The following is a 17095-nucleotide window of genomic DNA, read 5'->3' as shown; positions in this document are numbered from 1 at the left end:
TTTTATGGGAGAAAAGTCATACAGATTAACCACAGTTTGGAGCCAAGATCAATTTTGGCTTATTGAACAACAAATAAGGTGATGTGGGTCTTTGTTTCTGCTTCTTAGTTTTCATTTAGTTAAATTCCTTTGAAATGCAGCAAATATCAAAAAGAACTATGAATTACACACCCACAAACCTCCTCCCAATTTTTAACACTGCATTGAGGAGAGTAAACTGCACAATAAAAGTTTAAAAGTATTTTTAAGTTTTAAATGTAGTGAATTGCTGTTACGTATTTCACTTGTCAATTTTTTATATTATCTATTGCAACAAGAGGGTCAAATTATGCTAGATACTGTCATACAAATGCACAGTAAAACAAGAGTCTTTGCACCTAAAGCTGAGGAGTTGATGCTTGGACATACACCACATACACCACATCTTCAGTGACCAGCTGAAGAGTAATTAGTATCCAAAACTGAGCTTTGACAGAGCAGTGTTTGAGAAGAATTAAGTGAAAAAATGAGGTAAATGCAAGGCTAAAAATTGACTGAACATTCAGAATCCATGATTTACTGCATTCATTTTTAGGAAGAAATATACAGTGCATGTGGTCCTAGCAATCTTTGGAGGGTTTACTAGAGGGTTACTCTAAGATGAAGCATATGATAGAGCAATAGAGAGAATCTAAAAAATACTGTATGGTGTATGTCAAGTGAATTAAAAAATAATGAAAATTATATAATATTGTAAAATATTCTATATGGATGAACTGAGATATATCTGTCAACTGCTATGGAACTATACACTTTTATATTAATAATATAAGTATATTTTGCACTGTAGTGCTAAATATAAACCAGGCACCATGCAAGCTGTTTTGCCACCCATTCAGCTTTGCCAACAAGTGTCAGCAGTGACCCCCACAACACCCAGTGCCTAGGGCCTCTCTTACACAGAGAATGCCAATTATACTGAACTGTGGGAGCACTTATACTGTGGAGAACGAAGGCTAAAACAAGACCCACCGAGCTTATTTTCACTTGAGATCAAAGACAGAATGTGAGTTCAACTCTCCAGACATCAAAGACCAGCACACAAGCCCACTGTGCCACCTCGACCTGAAATTATGTCCTTATTATGTACAGTGGGAAGTGTACAGCTTTTATCTCTTGGTGTAAAAAATTCCATTAGCTAAAAGTATCAAATCAATGTAAATAACAATAATGAGAATAATAGTAATCATCATCTGGACTTGATCAGTAAAAATGCTAATTAGAAAGTATTGTTTCCACTCTGCCAAGATTTCATGTTAAGTAGACTATGAAAATGATTGAGTCAAAAAACCTTACTGGCAGACAATGAAGTCAGTATAATTTTCTTTTTAATAGAATTCGATGACACTAACTGACTTAAACTTCCCATGGCCTTACTGTTTTATATACAGAGACCTCAGAGCTGGCTTCCAGTTAAACCTACCTCACTAAACCTACGATTATGAACAATTGTAGAGTTATTTCAATGCTCACTGAAACCATCAGAAAGGCCACCCACTGCTCCAAACAATGGTGGAAGCAAAAGATGGTTTCACAGATGTGGCTGGTATATGCTTCTGTTCATCATTCAAGTTTTCTTGAAAACAAGTACACTGAAACAAAACAGAGTGAAGACCTCTCTAGTGCCACTAGAGCAGTGCTAGATACACAATGTTTGGATTTCCAGAAATGAAAAGGCAGCTGTTTTTTTTTAAGCTGAGGGAATGGCTAAACCATACATGGAAGCAGAAAATGTGCAAACATAAATCATGAGTTAGCCCAACTTTGCCTATGAACTTGACAATAAACAGCAAATCGCTGATGCCACTTTGTCATGTGACAGTAAGAGGAACAAGTTCAGAGTATACACTTATAGCTAGTCTAATGGCATTTGAACTTTTTTATCATTATTTTATTTGGGACACCGTATGAAAAATTTTCAGTAGGGGTATAGACAATTAACTAGAGAATCATCCTACTGGTGATAGAATAGTTCTTAGTTCTCCATAGCAGACTCCACAGAGGTAATGAAGCCTGTAAAAACACGAGGACTGGAAACTGAAAAATTAATCAATGCATTGATGTAATCAAGTTTTCAGTTCCCAAAATATACTATGAAAAATAACCAAATATAACCACTGGAGGGAACAGTGGATATCATAAATCATGCAGGCAGGATAGGTATGCCACACTAAAATATTTTCTGTTAACGTACCATGACTATGAGCTCTTGGTAAAGGACCGAAGAACTGCCTGAAACTTTGTGAATACCATAACCCATCTCAACACATCTCCCGTAATTAGAAAAGGTAGGCTGTTATCTACTTGTGGACTAAGTTGAGTTATGAAAGTTATGTCTAGTCTAGGTACCAGGGACACAGGTGTTGTGTACCCTTAAACAACCATACCAAGGACCCAATCAGAACAAACTGTACCTTCTTTCCAATGAAAAAACTGAGCTTCCCACTATGGAAGCAAAAGTATATGGGGAAGATAATATGTACAGTACAAACCAGGGTCTCACAACATAGGGTTGTGTGAAAGTGCTCCAAGGCTCTGAGGCTTAGATCTAGTAACACAAAATTGTCTTTCCCACCTGCAAGGGATTTTCACTTGCAAACTGTAAAATGATTTTATTCTGAAACATCAGACAGAAGTAAACCTAGTCTACCCATAGAACTTCAGCAACCCATAGTCCAGATCCCACATGCAAACTCACTTTTTTTTTAATTCTGGAAAAGCTATACAAGGGGAAGCATAGTGAGCACCAACAAATATGTTTATAATCTTCCTTTCAATCACCATGAATCTCTGTGCTGCAACATGACAACATCTTTTCTGACATGGTAGGCTGATTACAAGGGGTTACTTTCACTCTTTCTGACTTGTGTTCAACTGGATGCTTGGTATTTGCCAAACACTGAGCATTTCATACCTCTCTCTGCAGCTGGAATTGAACAAGGATCATAAATTCAATGCTGTTTGCTCATCTTCTGTTGAACAAGTGTATGCATGATACACTGTGATAAACAGTTGTAGCTAATAAAAGCTGGAGGACTAAATAAACATAAAAACTGAATTGCCCTTTGAGCCATAGAAGGCTTGCCTCCCAGGCTGTAGGACCCATTTACAAGTAGAAAGCAGTCAGTCATCACATTATGCCCACACACATTGTATGTGAGCCCTGACCATATTTAGATATTAAGAAAATATATATGTATTTGAACAATTCACTGTATGTATTTATAAGTACAGAAGGAAACAGTATCTTTGAATATATATATGAAGTACTAGAATTTCAAAAAGAAATTATTCAACTCCATTTTTGGCATTAGTCTGTTTCTATTACTGTATTTTATTAAATTTTTATATTATAATATTCCTATAAAACTTAATATTTATAAGAAGGTGCCAGTGAATTAAGACTCCACACAGAATTTCATTAAAAATCTTTGTTTTTTTTCCTGTCCTATGAAAATAAATAACCATTTCTTCAAGTGGCCCAAACATTGCTATTTAACAATACCCTTTGCCTCTCTGGAATAAAGCTACCTTCATTGTGTTTTGAAAATTTCCACTCTCCAATGCCTGTAAAACCAAAAGCATGTACTGAAAACACTTCATTTTTTTCTTCCAGATAAGATCTTAAAGAATAATGAAACATAACTTAAAAAATAGCTGTTTAATAACCACCAGATTACAAAATATCAAGAAAGAGGAGAGGAGAGGAGAGGAGAGGAGAGGAGAGGAGAGGAGAGGAGAGGAGAGGAGAGGAGAGGAGAGGAGAGGAGAGGAGAGGAGAGGAGAGGAGAGGAGAGGAGAGGAGAGGAGAGGAGAGGAGAGGAGAGGAGAGGAGAGGAGAGGAGAGGAGAGGAGAGGAGAGGAGAGGAGAGGAGAGGAGAGGAGAGGAGAGGAGAGGAGAGGAGAGGAGAGGAGAGGAGAGGAGAGGAGAGGAGAGGAGAGGAGAGGAGAGGAGAGGAGAGGTATCATGCAGTTTGAGCTATGTACCCCTAGGCTACAGAGTGGGTCATGTACTAGCAGCCATGGTTCCCAGGACTACAGCTAGCATAGCCCATCCTAGGTAATCATGGCAAGAAAGAGTGACTGTGCTTCCTAGGGGAAGGGACAGCTGTCAGATCCCTGTTGACACTGATAGCATTAAGGCATAGAAGTTGACCCTGCAAGTAGTCATTGAATAGGGCAATGCTTCCCATTACAGTGGAAAGCAGTTCAAATAAGTCACAACTAAGTCATTTGGCTCAGAAACAGAACACAAAGAGGTTTACATGTGTAAAACTAAGTCTTCTACCTGCAGCTGATGGCAGGTAAGGCAGATTGAAGTTAGGCAAATCAGCTGAACATAGCAGCTTCTATTTTCCCATCAGAAAAATTTTTGGTTCCAGTAATACACAATATAGGCAGGAGTGCCAGGACCTCAGCCAGAGCGAACACACTGGCACAGCAACGGATTAGCTGTAGTCAGACTAGCTTTGCAGGTTTATAGCAACTGAAAGTCCATGTTGGTTCATAGCTTTATGCCCAAAAGCCCTGAAATAGCTCATTCTTAGCACAATTATAAGGTGGATGGAAAAATTCTTGGTGGTCATAATTACTACACCTTCAACAAATGAAAACCAAAAGTTATTTTAATCTCTTATGTTAATCCTTCACTCAGTTTTGCTTTCTGTCTAAGTAATATTGTTTTAATACTTGTGCCAATGGTTGCCTAGCCAATATTTAAAAAAATAAATAAATAAAAAAAAAATCATAGTCTTTGCCAATATTATATTAAGAAGGACATCTAAGAAATGCAAACACTTAGTAGACTTTTATGAAAAGTGATGTCTGTCCAGTATCTCATACCACTGGATAAAAAAAGAAAACAAACTAAGAACTAGACCTCTGGGGTACACTCATATTTCATTTGACAAAGATACTCACTCTTTTTCCTGAGAAATAATGTATATGTATTATCGTTATTTGTTTGCAGTCACCCAAAAATAGTCACATTATCTTCCACTGACCTTATAACAAAGGGCTAACAGTCTAGATCCTACAAGACAAGGACAAAGATACATGAACATACAGAAAATTAGTAAAGGAGGAAAATGATGGGTGATGATACTGTGGTCATGAGTCTAGCCAGGTCAGTAAACATATCCAGCTACTTCATTGCTTTTTTTCCTTCCCTTTCATGTCTTGTAGGCTACATAACTGTGTATTGATTTGGAATTTGTTGAAAGTTAAAACTCTTAACTGATTTTCCAGAAACAAGGAGTTGCATTTAAACTATTTTAATGTTCTCAGAAATAAATAGCAAGAGACAATACAAATCAGCAAAGAAACAAAATGTGGCTTAAATGATAAAGAGTAAATCCCATGAAAAAAAATGGTGCTTTGATTGGAAAGCAGTCTGGATGGAGATGCCTGGAAGATACAGATCTATTGAAAGCCTAAAGGCTCAGCCTCTGCAGCCTTCTATAATGCAAGGCAGGGGACTTAAATATGAGAGGGCATTTCTTTACTGTGAGGGTCACAGAGCACTGGCACAGGTTGCCCAGAGAAGTTGTGGAGTCTTCTTTTCTGGAGATATTCTAAACCCGCCTGGATGCCATCCTGCACAATGTGCTCTAGGTGATTCTGCTCAGCATGGGGGGTGGACTAGATCTTCAGAGGTCCCTTCCAACCTTGGCCATTCTGTGATTCTGGAGGGGCTTCATCTGACGTTTGCCTATATTTTACCAACACCTCACTCAGAACATACTGCCTAGGTTTAATGCCTTGATTTAATAATAATAATACTCTGATCAGAGCTGTTTTTATCATATTTTCATTCTTTCAAAATAGTGGGACAAGATTAAAATGTGAAGTTTAAGGTTTAATACTTCCTCACGAATTTCCATTCATGTTAACCTCAACAAAAGATTCTAAATTGGTAGTTTTCTTCTGAGATTCATAGCAAATGGCACAGAAATACTTGACTGAACAAGTAGAAGAATGAAGACAGTGCTAGAGAAGACATGTTTAACAGCTCAGAATCATGGAAGAGACAGTAAGGGCTGCAAGAAAGAACCTTTCAATAGAAGACAGACAACTTGTGTTTTGTTACAAGGGGAAGGTAATAAATCTGCAGTAACCCTCTGCAATATGAGGGTGTAAAATATGTTAGGGAACAAGGTCTGCATACCAGCACCAAATTAAATTTATTTATTTATTTATTTATTGTAAGTTGAATGTTTAAAAGCTGTGAGAGCTAAAACTTAAGATTTTGTTTCCATATGGATGAAAATGAAATGTTCTTCCCAGAGATGGATGGTTAAAGCTACAGCTTTGTACCTGCAGCTCTGGAGAGGAAGTTGAGTTTAGCACAAACCCCAGTTTACAGGCATAAGGGCCAGGAAGGACAGAGGTGATATCATACAAAGATAGCAAAGCAAAGAGAAAATGAATTATTAAGAATTGTGTTTCAGACATTCTGAGTTTACCCTGATATTGAAGAGCTCTGAGAAAACTGGCCAAGAATTTAAATTGGAGTGGAGGACTGAACACAGTTGAGTCATTGTAATAAAGATGATAGCTGGAGTGTTGTTTGCAAAGAAGATCCACAGGAGGGAAAAAGAGAAGTAGGATTAAGGGATAAGTCTGGTGAAACCTCAGAAAAATTTGTAAGGAAGGCATGCAGGCTCCCTAGAGAAACAGTAGCAGCAAATGTTCTTTGAACATACCGTTGTAACCTTTGTTTGAAAATTCAAACTTTTGTTTAAAGAAAGACAATGAAACACAGCTGAATATAAATAAGGTCTATTATGTAGTAGCTGAAGATAATTTCTGAGATCTAAAGGATGGCTCTTAACAAATAAGTTCGTAGCAGTATTTGCGTCAAACTATGAGCAACAAGGCAATTGCTGCGTCCAGGCACTCATGAAATTTAATGTTATAAAAGATTGTTTCTCTTGGGCTCTCGTTTCACGTCTTTTGGTGTCTTGCAGCTCTCTTAAGCAAGTTCTTAATTCTTCCACTAAATCCAATATAGCATAATAGCACTTAAAGCTAACTTTAGACAAAGACTATAGAATGCTCTTAAATTCTTTATGTTGATTTGAGAACTGAGGGGGGGGGGAGAGAAGTGATATAGAATTTGTACTTAAGCCTGTAGAATTAATCATAGATTTATATGCCAAGATCAAGAAGTGTCTATAGAAAACTATATGTGTTCTATAAATTATATCAGTATTATCCATGTATTTTTCCAGGATAGTTCCATTAAAAGCTTATTTTTTTCCACAGTGTCATTTCCCCATCCACATTTACACATTAATTCCACCTGTTTGCAAAATGTATTTCATGAATGACAGAGTATGCTGAATATGAGAATGCAATGCAATATAGTGTGACCCTTTCATTGAGGTCAGATAGTCAACTGACATAGAATGAAAAGTTCAGATTGTACTGAGAAATATCACATCTACAGTCAATATTGAATAGTGAATTTATTTAACGTGTATTTAATATACCAATAACTCGTAATAACTTTTAAAGTACAAAATTTACAATATCTCAAGAACTGTTGGAAGGAACTATTAGGATCCCCTTATTCATTCTTAGGTTGCCCTCTACTGTTTAAGGTAAGAAATACAAGGCATGCTTTACAGGGCTGTAAAAAGTAGAGTTTGGGGAAGCTTCCGAGACTAGCTAGAACAGGAAAATAAATGCTCACACAGAGAATTCATATCTTCATAAAAATTCATTAATTTTAAAAGGTGACATCAGAGAAAAAAAAAAAAAAAAAAAAAAAAAAAACTCTCTAAAGAGAAGTTCATGATGTAGAAAATGTACTAAGTTCTGAAAAATGACCAGATTTCTAATAGATTACAAACCTCTTATTTGTCCTGTGAGTAATCAGCTATAGGAACAAATCCTGCAGCTGTAACACAATTTTCCATTCAAGTCAATGGTACAAATCTAATTCTTAGAAGCCTGACCATTCAGCTTAAAGTCTTGGCTTGGAGAATTTAGCCTAGGAATGTGGCAAGAAACAGTGTCTTCTCTTATTTTACTTGTACTTTATGCAGGTATTATTTTTTGGTATTGTATATATAAATCTAGAAGATCTAGGGGTTGTGCTACCCAAATAATTAAACTATACTGAATCCAGGTGCCTTTTGATCCTCAACAAAGTGCAAAATACTAAAGTTCTCGAAGAGTGCCCCTGGAAAGCCAAGCATTTCCAGAAGTCAAGGGAAAGATTTGTGGGTCTGGAAAGAGAGACTCCATCCTCAACAAATAAAATCACTTTCTTATGAGAATGATAATATTTATCCCTTACATAGGGTTTTATTCAACAGTCTATCTCAAAAAAGTACAAAAGCTAGCTGCAGCATTACATTAAATAAATATCCAGACCCCAGTATGGCTTTGAGAAAGCAGGTGGGTAATAACAGCTCAAAATAGTTTCACAGTGATTTTCTGCCTGTCCTTCCAATCAGCTGATTCTTAACTTTGCAAACAAGGAGAATCAAATGTATTTGGACCAGAATCAAGGAGAGAGACTGGATGTGCTTGATTTAACTGGAGCAGACAGATATGTAGGTTCATTGGTTGGCAGCAACTGTCGGACATGGGGGAGGCCCAACTTTTGGCCCAGAATAATGACCATGGACTTTCAGAGTGTTCTACAGTGTCTTTCTTCCGGGCAGGTGAAGCAGATCCCAGATAATGGGGTTTATCATTCAGCTGAGCTCATGGAAAAATGCAGCACTATTTGCTTAGAGTACTTTACGTGAGCATACTGGTCTGCTGGCTATATTGTTTGCCTCTTTAAAGACAACATAAAACTGTCAAATATTATATTTATTTATTTACCTATTTATTTATTTATTTTTGAGAAGGTAGCAAGAAAAGATCTAATGATCATTGTCAATGAAGGACTAATAGATAAAAGTTTGACTTTGGAGTGATTTTAGGAGCACAGACCTGCTGGCTGAAGCCACTAAGAGACAGGTTTCTTTAAAAGACTTTAATCATATTTGGGCTGCTATGAAAAAAATAAAATTATTGCCAAATGACTTCACTATGGAGTATGGGGGGGGCGGGGGGGGGGCGGAATCTTGAATGTTTCTTGTGCATTTTCATCAGACTCATTTAGGTTTCTTATACTTCTTTATGTTTATTGTATTTCTTCCACATTCCCTTTGGATATTTTTATTGCTCCAAATTATAGCTACATCTTGTGACCTTAACTTGAGCTTAACATAGTTTTTTTTAGGATTGTGTATATTTAGGGTCACTACCTATAAACTTAATTTAAAAATTGAATTCACATAATAAATTCTAAAGAATGTAGCGTGTAGTGATCTCTCATTGCCTTAAGGGAGAAGATTTTCTGCCTCTAAAAACACACATTGAACTGACACAGATGTGCAAGAACAATACCCACTGACTACACAGAACAGGTTCTGGAGTCCTTTGATCCTAGCCTCCCCTTTCTTTTCTAAACATCTTCAAAGGGTTGCCTCCATGAAAAAAGAAGGTCTCCCATCTTTATTTGCTGACAGACTGAACAGGAAGGGCATGTGGAAGCTTTTTAGTTTGATTTATTTAAAAGGCAAACGTAAAAGGTCTGACATGTGACATTGAGATCGAGGACTCCTCACCACATAGCTCAGTTATGTATCATGGCTAACTCAGAAGAGTAAATAGCTCACATATACAATAATTGCTTTAGTGATTCACAATTCTAAGTGACTCTTTTTTTTTTTTTCCATTTACACACTAGTCTAAGAGAATTCCAACATGGTTAAGCACTGTTTTAATTGTCCCTTTCAGTTAGAAGAAGATGAAATACAGAATGATCTTGCAGAAATATAAAAAAAGTATTATAGACTGAGACTATAGAACTCCATTCAGAGTTCTCAAACCACACTGTAAATATAATTTCCCCAAAACCAACAGAGAAGAAATTGGTAAAAAGAATAAAGTATAATGGAGAGCCTGGTCCTTCTTAATCACTCTATGTACTTCTTTACAAGAGTTCAAAGTGGATGTGGATTTTATTTTAACTTTTTTTTTTTTTAATAGTGCAGAACTGTTCAGTAAAGATTTCAGGACCACTTAAAAGTGCTTCTATTTTTGCCACACTAGAATTCTTCAAAATGTTAAATTCATTATAACTGATAATCTGTATTTTCACTCATTTTACAAATGGGAAACCTGGCACTTCTCTATCTTCCAAGAGCACATGGGAAACCAGCTGGTAAATGTTCCTCAAAGTGGCAGCATTTCTGAAGATAGTTTTAGAAAAACCACCAGCAACTTCACATTTCTTGAAAAACCTGGAAACAGAGGCTGCCAAAGAGTATTTGCTTGTTAGAGCCCTACATTTCGGTTCTAATCTTGGTCCTCTGGTTTTACCTCCAATATAGTCAGAAGACCTTTCAATTTAGGACATGCATTTCTAGTTTGTGATTCCTTAACCACCTTTAAACCAGGTCAGTCTTGTTACTTGGTGTCATGGCAACACAGATAGGTTTATTTCAAGCAAGGTGACATTCATTGTTATTATTATTCCTGGAAAAAAAAAAAAAAAAAAGTGTATTCTGCTTTTATTTTCCTGCTGTTTATTTATTTATTTGTTTGTTTTATTATTCCCCACTTCAATGTTGCCACCATGCTTTCATGACAAAAACTGTTATTACAGGAATATATACCTTTGGCTTAGACCAGTCCCAGAGATTAATTCCAAAAATGTTTCAGAGAAACAGTAAGATTGCCTTTTATGGTATTTAGTGACTATCTGTTGCTAAACCATGTGGCACAGTTTGCTTTCTCATCCATCGCCATTCAGTCTAAGTAGCAGAAAATGTTATTAAACAGCTTATAGCCATCTAACTGTATCATGTTTCTGATTGTCAGTAAATAAAACAAACACCATGGCAATGCCAATTCTCAGAGATAGATCTGGGGAAGTTCAAGCTTCACGGGAGAGAAATCCCACTGATCTGTGAAGTTTCCAAATATTGGAACTCCTGAAATGAGACATTTGCCTAAATAAGGACTGCAGTACTGTCCTTCCCCTCTGTCCAAGTGTTATGAGACCACATCTGGAGTATTTTGCCCTTTTAGGCTTGTCAGTAGAAGGAGGATATTGACATACTGGAGCAGGTCCAGGAAGAGCCACTAAGATAGCCAAAAGGATGAAGAACATGATGTACAAGGAGAGGATGAGACATCTGGGCCTATTTGGCCTTAAGAGGAAGAGGTTAAGGGGGACACAGCTGCTGTGTACAGCTACCTGATCAGAAGATACAGTGAAGACGGATCCAGATTCTTCTTGTGAGTGATAGAAGAGAGGCAACAGACATGTTAGGAACACAGTATATAGTATATCCTAATTAAATATTAGAAAATTTGTTTTTCCATGAATACTGGAACAGGTCACCCATATTCCATGATGTGGAATCTACATCCTTGGAGATGTTCCAGACTTGATTAGACAGAGCCACGAGAAACCTGATCTAACTAGATCTGCTTTGAGCCAGTGGTCATGCTGGATAATTTTCGGAGGTCCCTTCCTACACAAATTGATGTGCAACTCCTATTCAGTGGGTGATGTTATTCACCCACCCAAGTTATCATTGTCTGAGACCCTGGGTATATTCCTGTGGATTTGAATCCTAACAGGCTAGAAAAGAACATTGATTGCAAGACTCATGGAAAAAAAAAAAAAAGTTCGTTCTAAAGGAGTTCTAACTACTGTATTATTACATAGAAGTCAGGAAATGCAATCTCTACAGTCTGCTCTATAATAAAATAAACTGAATAAATATATATATAATAAAGAATACTACCCTGGTCTATTAAAGAACAGATACATGTACATATACTCAGAGAGAACTTCACATTCTGTCTCCTGAATAGACAAAGATGCCTGTCTTTAGTCCTTATAAAAGTGTATGCAAGTTCCATAAATCAATGGTTCCTCAAAACTCAAGATTTCTGGATCACAGTTCAGAAGTTCTAATCACTCCAGTGGCTTGCATTAGGAGTTTGGACTCTAAACGGTTGGTCTGGATTTCATTTACCATTATTTACTAATTTTGCCTAAGAGTTGATATTATGGACAGAACACATGACTGTTCACATTTCTTTAATTACTAGCAAGTCTCATGGTGCATTTCTTTTTCATGAAAAAAAAAAAAAATAGCACTCTCAGGCATCTGAGAAAAGTTTGGGGGCAGCACAGGGTACAGGATAAAGAAAATTTAGCTATACAGACATAAGTTGCACCATTACACATCCCCTAATGGCTCATTTTAATTACACGCACAGATGCAAACTAGGATTCTAACCCTCAGGCTCTTAATCCTTTTCTTGGATAGAGCATGTAGTCATCCAAATCACTTATGAATGCAAAAATGAGTAAATCATGATTGAATAACTTTTGAATGCTACCTGTGGGATAATCTATCCATCTCTTAATTTTGGAAAGCTAGTTATACTCTGAGAATTCTATGCCAAAGCAAAAATGTTAACACAGATTAGCTAAACCATAAAAACAATAGAAAGATTCCTGTGCAGTGACCACTGCAAACAACCAAAAGACTCCTACTGATATCGCCAGACATTGGATTAAGTAAAAGAAAAGTGAAAGGAGAAAAAATAAGTACATGTATGCACGGAAGTAAAGGAATACAATTTAGAGAAAAAAAAAAAAAAAAAAAAAAAGCAATGATGATACTAAAAGCATGCAACTGATGTGGAAGCTTGTCAAAGGCACAGGAGTAGAAATTCTTCAACAAAACTTCAGCCGAGAGCCAAAGAATGTGGATTTATTTCACCAATGATGACAAGTTCAAGGTATCTACACAAAAATAAGATGAGTTCTGAAAGATGAACTGACACAGGCTGTGCACTTCATCTGAGGAGTGCAGATACTGTTTTTACGGGAGGATAGAATCATTCAGAATACAAAGTTATTACAGACAGAACAATGACTGCTGTAATGAAATGATGTGCAGCAGGTCAGAAGCATACAAAAGCTGTTCCTTTCAGGGAATACTTAAAGGCTTTTTTTCTGTTTCAGAGCTGATAATAAAATTGTCTATATAATGAAACAGCTGAGAACTCCCAAACACAGTATTACTGTGGAATTTATCAATTCCTTCATTGTGGAAGAAGTTCTCTTTTTTTTCAACGTGATTGATCACTCAGCAACATCTCCCTGGCTGTATATATATGGTGATCATCTTTCTGTATTTATAAATTGTCTTAGTTAAGTTCATTAGAGGACTCAGTGTTTCCAGTTGGAAGCATAGGAAATTCCACAAATTCAAGATAAAAGTAAACACTAGTATGCACTAAATGTCAATTTACAATCTGCTGGATGGCCTCTATGTTCTAGCTGGCCCTCCAAACCAGGGTGTGCTACAGGATTGTTGGACATAGAGATGTGAAAAATTAATATTATGAAGGAAGTAGGAAAGAGTTATACTTCTCAGAAAGAGATTTGGTTTTCATTTTGCAGATGAAAAAGTAACTACATCTGAATATGTTTTTAAGATTTAAATATTCTAACGTAGCAATAAGGAATTATAATTTTTATGGAACTCTACAAACCAAACTTAGTAGGGAATAAACTGACTTAATGAAGACCTAGATCTTACAGACAAATTACACTGTATTAAAAAAATAAGGTCCTAAAAGGCAACTTGAGCACCATGCTTTCTGTTTTAAGAGTAGTTTCTTTCACTTCAGGTAACTCTTAACCCTAAATCAAATTGATTTCTTATGGAAACGGGTTACAAACTCCTAGGATATTTCCAAAATTACCAGGAGGGGAGGAAAAAAAAAAAAAAAAAGTATCTTCCAGATTGGTATAGCTTTGTTTTTATATAAAACTTCTGCAGAACATGACTTCTTTTGCCATTTCCACTCAACTCTGTCCCCCAGTGAAGTCCATTTATAGACATATCCTAAAGAGTTTGAAGTAAGAACTTGCACCACATGTTTGCAGACTTTTTTTTTTTTTTTTCTTCTAATGTGAAGAATCAGCATTAGAATGTTGAACAGGACTGGCCCTAGAATTGAGCCCTGGGGAACATTGCTAGTGACCAGCCTTCAGCCAGATGTAGCTCCATTCACCACAACACTTTGAGCTCTATCCTTGAGCCAGTTCATCACCCAGGATAGCATGAACTTCTTTATCTCCCAGTTGGACTGTTTGTCCAGAAGGATGCCATGAGGGACAGTATCAAAGACTTTACTAAAATACAGAAAGATTATATCCACTGCCTTCCCTTCATCCACCTAGTTGACGGCCTTATCCTAAAAGGAGATCAAATCACTAAAGCAGGACTTTCTCTTGACAAAACCATGTTAACTATGGCCAATAAGAGCTTTGCTCTTTAGTTGACTTTCAATAACCACCAGAATAATCTTCTCTGTAACTTTTCCAGGGACTGAGGTTATGTAGTTTCCTGGATCTTCTCTCATGACGTTCTTGAAGGCAAGTATAATGCCGGTTAGCTTCCAGTCAGCACAGACCTCTCCAGAATCCCAAGTCCTTTGGTAAATTATTGAGAGGGGTTTACCTATAACATCCGTTAACTCCCTCAGCACTCTGGGATGAATCTCATCAGGCTCCATGAACTTATGAACATTGTAATGACACAACTATTCCCTTACAATTTCAGTTACCACAGATGGAAAGTCACTGCTCCCCCAGTCATGGTCGTTCAATGTGAGGTCCAGGCGCACAACATCCTGAATATTGAGGCAGAAAGAAAGGTATTAAATGTCTCTGCATTTTACTCATCCTTACTTGTTAGGAGACCATCTGTTTCAAGTATCACTTCAATGCTTTCCTTTGACCTCTTGCTGTTAACATACTTGAAAAAAAAGCTATTTCATTGCTTGACACCACACTGGCCAATGTCACCTGCAGTTGAGCTTTGGCTTTTCTTGTTTTCTCCCTATAATAGTGAACTGCAACTCTGTTCTCTCCCAGTGAAGCCTGAGCTTGCTTTCCAGAATAAATTCTCTTTTCCTGCCCTAGTTCCAGAAGTTGCCTGTTCAACTGGGCTGGTCTTCTGTGGAGGAATGGTTAAGTGAAGTAGGACATGTGGATGTTGAGCAGTTAAGAGGCAATGGGCTAGTGAAGTACCGTACTCAACTCATATGAGCCTGGGCACGTACGCAGCTGGCTGAGAGCCAATCAGGCTCAAGGACACGATGCCCTTGGGCGATCAGGAAAGTCCCTAAGGCGGGACAGGTACTAAAAGAAGGAGGAACAGACTGAAAAGCCCGGGAAGTGTTAGCCAATCCTGAGCTTAGTTTCTGCAATATGTATGAGTTGATTATGTTCGAACTAGATAAAAGGCGACTGAGCTATCCATTAAAATTGAAGTTCACTGTTCACTCATATTGAGCGTCTGTGTCTTCCTTCCATCGACAACAGTCTTCTGCCACAAAGACAACATAATTTATTGAATTGACATTAAATTAACACATTAAAAAATGTACACATTATGTGTACACCTAGAAAATTAAACGTACACCTAGAAAAACAGCAGCTCAAAAGTATTCAATTACATAACAGGTGAACAACTACATAATAAGTGAACAATTATTGAAACACAAACAAAAATGAAATTAGTAACAATGATAACCTGAAATCTCATGTATCTTAAAATGGATGTTTAATATACATGTACATATATATTTTACACAGATGAAATCTAGAGCTCTTAAACCATACAATGAAAAAAAAAAAAAAAAAAAAAAAAAAAGTACAATACAGAATCACAGAATCACAGGATTTCTAGGTTGGAAGAGACCTCAAGATCATCCTATCAAAGAAAAAAGAAGTTGATTTTATTAGCATGATAGGTATTACAGATATACAGTAGATATACTCAGATATTACAGTGACAGTTGCTGATATAGTAAAATACTTCCTCTGAGATTTTCTGTATGTTTTGTGTTTCTTTAATTGAATTCTCATCAATATTCCAATTATGGAGCCATATACACTTCACACTTATAAATATTGTGTCTAAAAAATAGATAATAAAATAACATGAATAAATAACTTAAAGGCCATGATAGAAACACCAACTATATGCACTGAGTGCACAATATTCACTAGATTAACTTCCTAGTACATTTATATTTGTAAAGCATGTTTAAATCTTTGGAGGAACTACCAGAGAAATTCAAAGTACTGTTGTTAGAAGACATTACTGTAGATGTCCCCCAAGAATTTGTGAGAAAAACAAAAACCTTAAAAGTATTTTGTAGTGTTCCTTTGGTGTTTCAATAATCTTTGAAGTACAGAATAACATTTTTTTTTTTTAGAGCTGTGATTCATAGCCATACTGTTTTATTTGGATTTTTTTATAAATCATGTTTTCTTCTAGTGATGTGACTGTTAACTCCTCTCTTATGTCAGAACAAATTGAAAACTCCATAAACAAAGGGAACTCTCTTAGGACTTGTAATTCACAGAGCACATGTTGGCATGATATATAACAGGAATAAATAAATAAATAAATAATATATATATATGCACATATATAAACAATTTCACGCTTGTCTTCTGCTGTAAAGCCTGTTGACTAGAGTTTCATGGCTTCATTTAAAGTCACTTACACTAAGCTTACACTAAACAGGGCAATGTGATTATTCTAGATAACTCTAAATGAACAATCTGATAGTTCTACATTACACAAATAGTTTATCTAAAAATCATCAGCTTGATCCTGCATTAGTCAGGCATATTTCCTAGACAATTAACCAACATTTTCAGTAGGTTAACAAGTGCAGGGACCCAGTCATTCTAGCACCTCTGAATACAAAACTAGGAGGATAAAAATTCTGAAACTAACTTGTGTACTGCTGTAATAAACTGTATCATCCACTCCAGACAAGAATACAGCTCCTGAAACAAATGTGTTATTCGGTATTTTCTCTGCTGGTGAACCATAACATACATTAGTAGTTAGCACTACAATTAAATGAGTTAATAAGGTCTGAGTTGAACAGATGCAGTGGATTATATTATAAATAAACCATTTAAAGG

The 17095-nt window shown here is 36.5% G+C and overlaps 1 long non-coding RNA gene across 1 annotated transcript in view; it reads left to right on the top strand.

The window, feature by feature from the left end:
- The window catches only part of LOC140001825 (uncharacterized), a 114117-nt gene extending 99314 nt beyond the window's left edge, over positions 1-14803 (top strand). The window contains exon 4 of the long non-coding RNA XR_011807378.1: positions 14709-14803. This is a non-coding gene — a long non-coding RNA (uncharacterized lncRNA). The remainder of the gene's footprint in view (positions 1-14708) is intronic.
- The last annotated feature ends 2292 nt before the right edge of the window (positions 14804-17095 follow it).

The sequence above is a fragment of the Anas platyrhynchos genome, chromosome 2 (genome assembly GCF_047663525.1).
Source record: "Anas platyrhynchos isolate ZD024472 breed Pekin duck chromosome 2, IASCAAS_PekinDuck_T2T, whole genome shotgun sequence".
In the NCBI taxonomy this organism is placed as follows: Eukaryota; Metazoa; Chordata; class Aves; order Anseriformes; family Anatidae; genus Anas; species Anas platyrhynchos.
This window is presented reverse-complemented; position numbering and strand designations above follow the sequence as displayed.